This window comes from Rhipicephalus sanguineus, chromosome 10 (assembly GCF_013339695.2).
Source record: "Rhipicephalus sanguineus isolate Rsan-2018 chromosome 10, BIME_Rsan_1.4, whole genome shotgun sequence".
Lineage (NCBI taxonomy): Eukaryota > Metazoa > Arthropoda > Arachnida > Ixodida > Ixodidae > Rhipicephalus > Rhipicephalus sanguineus.
The window spans coordinates 83,349,285-83,358,003 of record NC_051185.1 but is presented as its reverse complement, the minus strand read 5'-3'; the positions used below and the strand labels follow the sequence as shown (position 1 = coordinate 83,358,003).

The window sequence follows — 8,719 nt, the reverse complement described above, 5'->3', positions numbered from 1 at the left end:
CGTCTTGGAGTTCTCGCTGTTGCTTGCGGACGCGCACTCGCTCGTCGGGGTGCATGGTGGGTATGAAGGCGATTTGCCGGCTGGAATCAGACATGCCAAGACGAAGGAGGATCCACGCAGCTTCTTGGGTGCTCATTTCTACCCAGTTAAGCTCACGAACCCGAGCTCAGTTACAAGCTTGCCGAGAGCGAGGTTTGGGTGGTGCTTCTCGATGTCTGCCAGTGCGGTGTGAAGGTTTGAGAATCCGCGGTTGGACTTGACGTAGTGCACAACATACGCCGCGCACGAATAGGCATCCACAATCAGCTGAAGGTCCATGGTGGAATTTAGGGCTGATGCTATCCACGGATGAAAGGCATTCAGGAATCGCTGGTGGGGCTCTCTCTTGACAAAGACTGTGGGGCGGCTGATGCCTGCCTTGAGCACCCGGATGTATTCTTCTTCTGTGGCGATGCCATTGTTTTGCCAAAACTCGTCAATTGATGCGTACATGCACTTCTTGCAATTTGCAGTGCATGCTCTTATACTTTTCGCGCAGGGCCATGAGTTCCAGCGGTTTCCTGCATGCTTGAGAGTGGGAGTGAGAATGTGTGTCTCACTCATTGGCCCGAAGGGAGCGTTAAACCAGGCACACTTTCCTAGTTTTGTCGTGCTTGTAGCACGTAAAGGTGTGCTGGTGTATCTGGCAACACTCGCGCTCAAGGAGGCTGATATCCAGGCTCATTAGACAGTTGACCAAGACAACCGAACAAGGCATATCGTCACTCAAGTCCTCCTGAGGTGCCTCGTTGACCCAGATGAGAAGGTGTGCGTGTACGCTTCCCCTCTGCTGGAATTCTATTCGCTTAAAGTAGTCCACAACGTGGTGATTGCCTAAGTGTGATATCTTAGTGTTCTGCAGCACCATCATGATGACACGGACGAGTTTGTCGAAGAAGAGGGCGTAAACTACTGGGTCATTATTGACAAGGCTAGCCTTGTACAACGAGTGCATGTCCTCGACTTTGCGGCGGTGCCCTCGACCGGCTCCTTGAGTTTCTCTATGAGTTGCAGAAGGTGCTCATTGTGCAGCTTGGACATACTGAGGGTCATAAAGAGTGTAGGCTTTCCAAGCTGCCGGAATCATCGCGAAGACATCTCTTTTCCTCTGCGCCCAGTAATACACGGAGTTTGGTATGCCCCTAAAGAATGCAAAGTCTGAGCTGATGCACTCCTCGATGAAGCTGTAGGTCTTCTAATAGCTTCTTCATGATATTCTCAGTCGCCTGGCAGTTTCTGAAAGTGACGGCAAGCCCTGTGCGTATGCGGAACTGAAGGACTTTCATCGCCATATACAGAACGTGGGAGGGCACGACACCACGCCGGTCGGTGCGTCGAATTTCACTAGTCGCCAAGTCGAAAACTGTTGGGTGTATGTCGGCGCTGATGCGGCAGGGGTGCCCGAAGTAAATCTGCGGGAACGAGAGCTCTTCTGCAGTGCTCGTCGTAGAGAAAAGGCTTTGTGGGACGATATTTTCGCCGGGGCTTATGTCAAGGTACGCGGTGTCGTCCCAAATGACTGTCTCTTGGCGCAGCGTCAGGAGCCGATTTGCGTGCACTGGATCATCAATCATGGCGGCGTCAGTCCTCCAGGCCCTATGCCGTCTCCATTTCATCTGCGTTGGCCAGATCGTAAGACACTGATCAATGGCCCCCTCCGGGACCGACATGTGATAACGCATGTAAAGCGGGCCACTGCACAAGTAGTCGAGCCACATCTTCAATTCCGCCTTACGCACCACACCCGATACATACACTGACTTTAGCGCCTTCATCTTTTTTAGGTTCACAAAGATGCCCATATCATCCGACACCACACGTGGAAGTGACTGGACCATCCTATCCACTTCCACAGGCACATTCACCACTTGGCCAACAATTCCGAACTGTCCGCCGTGTATGAGGCAGCGGATTCGCATAAATGGTATGCGGGGCGATACCAGGCGCTCGCTGATCTCGTTGAGTGGAGGCAGATGTGCCGGCTTGGGCGGGTAGACGAAGCCGTTGGAGCGGGAGAGTCAGGGCATCTTTCCCTTAGAAAGAGTCGCCTTGCAGGTAGCACACACCCGAAAGTTGTGTACATCTTCATTGATAAAGTGAGGCGCGAGGATGGGAACGAAGCGATCTATAATTTTTGACACGTCCGACGCGAACCAGAGGTGGTCGCAGATGCTGCATGACGTCCCGAAAGGATTATCAAGAAAATGCTTCCTGAAATGCTTGTTCGCAGCCACCATACGACACAACGGTGCGGGCAATACCAGGTTGTGCAGAACGCTGCGAACGAGCCGTCTGTCGCATCCGTTCCAAGCGGGCGGTGTGTTCTTTGCCTTGCAGCGCCGCATGTTGCGAACTAGCCGACCGTCGCATCTCTTGCAAACGAGCGGTGCATGCTTCCCCTTGTAGCGCCGCATCCCTTGCAAACAAGCGGTGCGTGTTTCCCATTGTAGCGCCGCATGTTGCGAACTAGTCGACCGTCGCATCCCTTGCAAACGAGCGGTGCGTGCTTCTCCCTGTAGTGCCGCATGTTGCGAACGAGCCGACTGTCGCATTCGTTCCAAGCACAAGGCGTGTGCATCGCCTTGTCGCTCCGCATGTTGCGAACGAGCTGTCTGTCACATCCGTTCCAAGCGGGCGGTGCGTTCTTCGTCTTGCAGCTCTGCATGTTGCGAACGAGCCGACTGTCGCATCTCTTGCAAACGAGTTATGCGCACGTCGCCTTGGCGCGCCGCATGTTGCGAACGAGACGACCGCCGCATCTGTTCCAAGTGAGCGGTGCATGCTTCGCCTTGCTGCAGCGCATAGTGACGGCGAGCGCTATCGGCACAACGCCGCTTGCGTTCTTCGAGCTCTTCGATTGTAGGAACCTTCTTTGGACGCGGCATGAATAAAGGAAGTTACACGAAACGTAGAAAGTCACTCTTCAGATAGGCCGCACATGGAGTCACTCGGGGGGCACGTGACGGCCACAGCACTGCACAGCGAAACACAGTGGACGTACATGGAAATTCATGGAAATTGGCAGCCATCGCAAGGACCGAAGGCAGAATCGAGGCGGAGATCTTGCGCGTTGCGTCAGCGGCACAGTAAAACGAGACTGGAAACACCGGCGAAATGTGAGGATCAAAGTGTGACATACTTACGTAATACCACCACCAGCGCACGCTGTGCCCGGCTTTGTCGCTCAGCATGTTCGGACGTCGATTGCGTCGGTTATGCGACATATTATTTCCTCCCTCAGTGCCATCCCAACCGCTCTCTGGATGTGCACCGAATTCTGGCGACGGCTTAAGTGACCACAGGCTCGTTGCGCTGCAAACGTCTGTGTAAATGGAGCAGACGCCTGTGCTGTGTGCGCTTACGGGGCAGGTCGACTCCACAGAAAGACGGATCGAGTGGCTGCTAGAATCGGACAACTGAAGGATAGGCCATAGTCCACGCAAAGGCGGCACATCGCGCACTAAACACCATTGCACAACACAAGGCAACAGTAAACATTTGCACCGTAACCTGTCAGGTGGCATTATGCGAGTACACGGTAAATTTAAACCGGAGCGCCCCAAGACCATGTCATGCATTATGCGCGTGTCAGTAGGGCCTAATTATGTTCGTCACGTACTGTTGTCACATTTGACGGCACATACGTTTTTAGTTATGACCTGCGATGTTCAATACGCTATGTCACACCAATTTTGCACGCACCAATTCACACAATGGAAATTTTGGTGCTATGAAACGAAAGCCCAAAGTGTAGGCGGTGAAGATAGATAGACAGATAAATAGATAGATACGCTCAAGCGCAGAAGTTCGCTAACGAAAAATGGGGTTAGCGATTACTCACGCCACGATTTGGCCTCCAACACGAAGGCTTGCAGTTAGTGCGTGGATAATGGCAGGCCGCTCTTCAAGCGCATGACTTAACCTGGTAAAGTAATATCCAGGGAGCCTACTATTGTAAAAGGGTGTTAATTGAAGGAAAAGCATTCTTTTAAGTATGGAAGTCATGACATAACCAAACACCCACATACCTATAGTTCCAACAAAGAATGGGCAAACAGAAGCAGATGAAGTCGTCATCGGGCAACCGAACCGGAGCGGCATTATCCGAGTAACACGGTACATTTGACGGCACATATGTAGGGCGACAGCTAATACGTTCACGGAACTATGAAAAATGTCGGTGAACATAAGCTAACGAAACGACCACGACAAGCACGAAGACGCAGGCAAGCGCATGACTTATGCCATGAGGCATGTATGGCATGACATTGTTCCATTACATGTCATTCATGTTCCTCATACGTGACACGTTAAGACTTGACGTGACCTGACATTCTCGTTCGGCATACACACCGATTGCGGAATATATCCAGTCAGCAGAACGACCGGAAGCGCAACAACACAGAGCCATGTAAGCATGTCGAACATGACATGCATACCACGAGTTGCATTTTAGGACATTCCATTTATGTGCGGTATACGGGACCGTCATTCAATTCGAATTCTGGTGTACATAGAGCTAGCGAAACGGCCGCGAGCTCGACATGAGCGTGCCACATGACATGCGCATCATGATTTTCATGTTACCACCTGTCATATTATGTTCGTCATACAGTCACGTCACGCAATACCAGTTCTGGTGCATGTCAAGCTAGCGAAACGGCCGCGAGCGCACCATGATTGTGGCATGTAAATCATGACCTACATGACATGCATGTCATGATTGTCATGTTACCACCTGTCATTAATGATCGTCATACAGTCACGTCACGCAACACTAGTTTTGGTGCATGTCAAGCTAGCGAAACGGCCGCGAGCGTACCTTGATTGTGGCATGTAAATAATGCCCTACATGACATGCATGGCATGATTGTCATGGTACCACCTCTGATTTACGTTCATCACACAGTCTCGGCGCGCAGCACCAATTTTGGTGTACATCAAGCGAGCGATACGGCTGCGAGGGCACCATGAGCGCGGCATGTAAATCATGTCTCACATGCTTGCATGTCATGATTTTCACCTCTTATTTACGTTCAGCATACAGTATCGACGAGCAATACCAATTTTGGTGTTTATAAATCGAGCGAAACGGCCGCGAGTGCGTCATGAGCGTGGCATGTAAATCATGGCATTACATGACATGCAATATGCCATGATTTTCATGTTACCACATGTCAGGTATGTTCGTCATACAGAAATGTCTCGTCGTACCATCCATTTAAACGGCCGCGAGCGCCCCAAGACCATGTCATGTAAAGCATGCTGCACATGACATGCGTGTCATAATTTGCATGTTAGGGCCTATCATTATGTTCGTCACGTACTGTTGTCACGCCATACCAATTTTGGTATATATGAAATTAACGGAACGGCCGCAAGAGCCGCAAGGCCCTGGTTTGTAAATCATGCTGTTCATGACATGCATGTCATGATTTTTATGTTATGACCTGTCGTTTATGTTCGTAATACGGTCATGTTATGTCACACCAATTTTGGTGCACATCCCATTAACGAAACGGCCAGGAGAGCCCAAAGTCGTAGGCGGCTAGATAGATAGATAGACAGATAAATAGATAGATACGCTCAAAGTCGCAGAAGTTCGCTAAGAAATGCTTAGCATTTAAAATGGGGTTTAGCGATTACTCACGGGACAACAGGGCGTATTTGGCCTCCAGACAAGCTGGCAATAGGCTTGCAGTTAGTGCTGTGGATAATGGCAACTAACCTCACCACCTCCTGAAAGCCCGCTTCTTCAACTGATCTTATTACTTTAAAAGAAACACGTTCAAGCTGCACTCCTGTCAAACCTTTGGTAAAGTAATATCGTACAGGGAGCCTACTATTGTAAAAGCACGCTGTGTTAAGTGAAGGAAAAGCTATTCTTTTAAGGGATTGAACAAAAAATCTGCAGAAGTCCGTATGGACACACAAAGAGTAACCAAACACCCCACATACCTATAGTGGGTAGACAGTCCTAACAAAGACAAAACAGAGCAGATGAGTCACCAGTTATAGCTCCAAGCCATAATCCACTTAGCGCCCCCAAGTTCTACCAATCCGTGCACGGCATCAGAATGTTTTTGGTATACTGCAGCTTGCTTCAATGACATCTCGTCCATTACCAGGGACCCACAGCGTGCCTGCAATAATCGCCAGGAGATGGCTCCAATACTTTGTTCTGAAGGCAAAAAAAAATGCAGTAAAATTTACCTCCTTTGAATGCAGTTTCACCTCTGCATGAAGGTGCTGCTTTATTAAGAAGACACTACCTCTCTGGTACATGCGCCAATGTAACGCTTGTGGGTAGAGCGACTTAGTAGCGACACACAGCAGTCTCTCTAAAAAGGCGGTAACCAGTTGGTGACTTCTCATGCCAAAGAACACATTTTCGTATTGTCCCTTCGCGCCTCTGGCCTTTTTTTCCTGCTCAGGAAAGCAAGTTGCTCTTCAAGGAAGAGAGCTTTTCCATCGTTCTCTTCCACCCTTCCCTGCAAGTATGACATATACATGCAATGAGATGTTTTCTAAGGAATGCTCAAATAAAAATTCGTTCTCACCTGGAGAACTGTGATATACATATATATATTTTTTTATCAAGGCTTTGCTCGATGTGTCAGAGTGGAGATCTCTTCTTGCAACTTTCCCTGCTTCCCCTAGAGCCTTTGAATTTTTGTGCGAGGTTGTTTTTCTCTTTCCTCAGAAGCTTTCTCATACATGCTGAAGTAAGCCTCGTCTAAATGCCATATCGTCTGGTTGCTTTTGGTTGACTCGTGAAGTTTTTGCCGAGATGCTCTGCTAGCAAGGGCAATGCCCTAGAACGCGCCGTCAGCGCAGCGCTTCGCAAGAGACCCGTGCACTCCAGAGTCGCGTTCCAAAAGCCCCTCTTTATTCTCCACCACTCCTTACATAAGCATGAGGGCACGACTAGTCAGTTATTATTTTCTACGCGCCCTCTACAGTTTTGCATACTCTTGCTAAGCTCAGGCATCTCACAAGTCTCAGCCAACCAGCCAGCAGATTTAGGTGATGGCAAAAAGTGAAGTGTAGAGGGAAGTTCACTAACAGAAACCTCCGCTTGCGTTGCTTGTGAATTGGGCTTGTGAAGGTGCCAACTGAGACCCCATCAGCATTTTAGCACCTTGGTTGGTCGGACTGCTGTCAGCCACATCGATGCCTGTCTGGTGACAGTTCCTTCGGATTGGGAGCCATCGAGGTTGGAGGTGTCTAGTCTGGAATATTAAGCACCTCATTTTTATTTATGTCCACTGGTTTACGAGATAGGTGATGAAGCACATATTAGACAAAATTTGGGTGTGCTACAGATGGAGAAAAATGATGCAAAAAGCCTGGCTATTTTTCTTGGCTTCTCTACGAGGCTTGTTCGCTGACAGTCCTGGTTCAGCACATCTTTTGACAGCCTTTTGCTTCTTTTGAAGTGGTTTTTGCAGGTAGGCTGGGTAGCTCAGAAATACTGAAAGGATGGCATCTAGTTTCAACTTCATCATGTTCAAACCTTCCCTGTAATCTGCTGGCTTGAAATGCAAGCTGCAGGCAGACCTTGCTGCGGTTGCTTGGCACCCATGGCTGTTTCCCCGGGCCTGAAAGTATATGCAATTCATCACTACTATTTTCAGGTAACAGGCAACGAAATTTAAAAAAGTGCTATTTTTGAGGAGATGACTGTGCGGCAGATAAAGTACTCTTGTCCGATTTACTTTCGATTCCTATTAACTGGCGACTAGATGCATTCACAACAGCTGCACTTGTGCTGTTGACGGTGTGATCAGACACAAGCACGAAACAAGGCAAATAAAGTTTCTGGGCTGTGTAAATTAAGTCCACCAGCCGCACCCATGTTTCCAACTGCCTGAGTGAGTGAAACAACTTTATTGACGATCCGGCATAAAGGGGGGAAGGGGTAGGGGAATTAAAGCGAGACACTAGCGTGCTCGACTGTCCCAGAGCAGCAACCTACTCTCGTCAAACCCGTGGGGGCGCCGCTTTCAGCCGCTGGCGTTCCAGGTTGCTAAGCACGTGCTGGACCACGTCTCTTTGGTTGCCTGGCTCTCGGCTGATGATCTTGCTGCTGATGGCAGTTGGCATTGCTTCTTCTTGGTTACCCGGCGGTGGCGCACAGTCCCAGAGGAGGTGTCTCTGGGTGGCTTGCGCCTTCTTGCAGTGTTGGCATATATCCGTGGTGTATACCTCCGGGCAAACGTGCTTTGCCCAGACGGGGGTCCATATGGCTTGTACTTGCAACTGCCGTAGTGTGGCTGCTTCACTGCATTGTAGGTCTCGGTGAGGCGGTGGGTAGAGGCGTCTGCTCGTTCTGTACCACTGCAGAACGTCGCCGTAGGTTGTGATGGAATACTCTTCGTCTTCGGCATCAGGTCGTTGTGGCTCCGAGGAATGCGTTGACGGAGACCCGCGGCTAGTTAGCGCGTGTGCTTCCGTATCTGCCTCCTCGTTGTGGTTCAGGGCCCGCGTCCAGCTCCCCGGCGTGCGCAGGGAACCACTTGACGGTGACGTTGGTTTCCGGTCTTGCTATCGTTGAACATACTCTTGCAGTGGTTCCATGGACGTTGTTTGTAGCAAAGTTGACTATTGCCGGCTTCGAGTCGCTGAGGACCGTGCGGCAATCCGGGATCGCTAGTGCCAGTGCGATTGCAAACTCCTC

At 50.0% G+C, this 8,719-nt stretch overlaps 1 long non-coding RNA gene across 1 annotated transcript; it reads left to right on the top strand.

The window, feature by feature from the left end:
* Positions 1–7,916: 7,916 nt before the first annotated feature.
* Positions 7,917–8,479, top strand: LOC125760027 (uncharacterized). The gene is made up of 2 exons (XR_007417691.1): positions 7,917–8,291; positions 8,346–8,479. It is a non-coding gene; the product is annotated as an uncharacterized LOC125760027 (long non-coding RNA).
* The last annotated feature ends 240 nt before the right edge of the window (positions 8,480–8,719 follow it).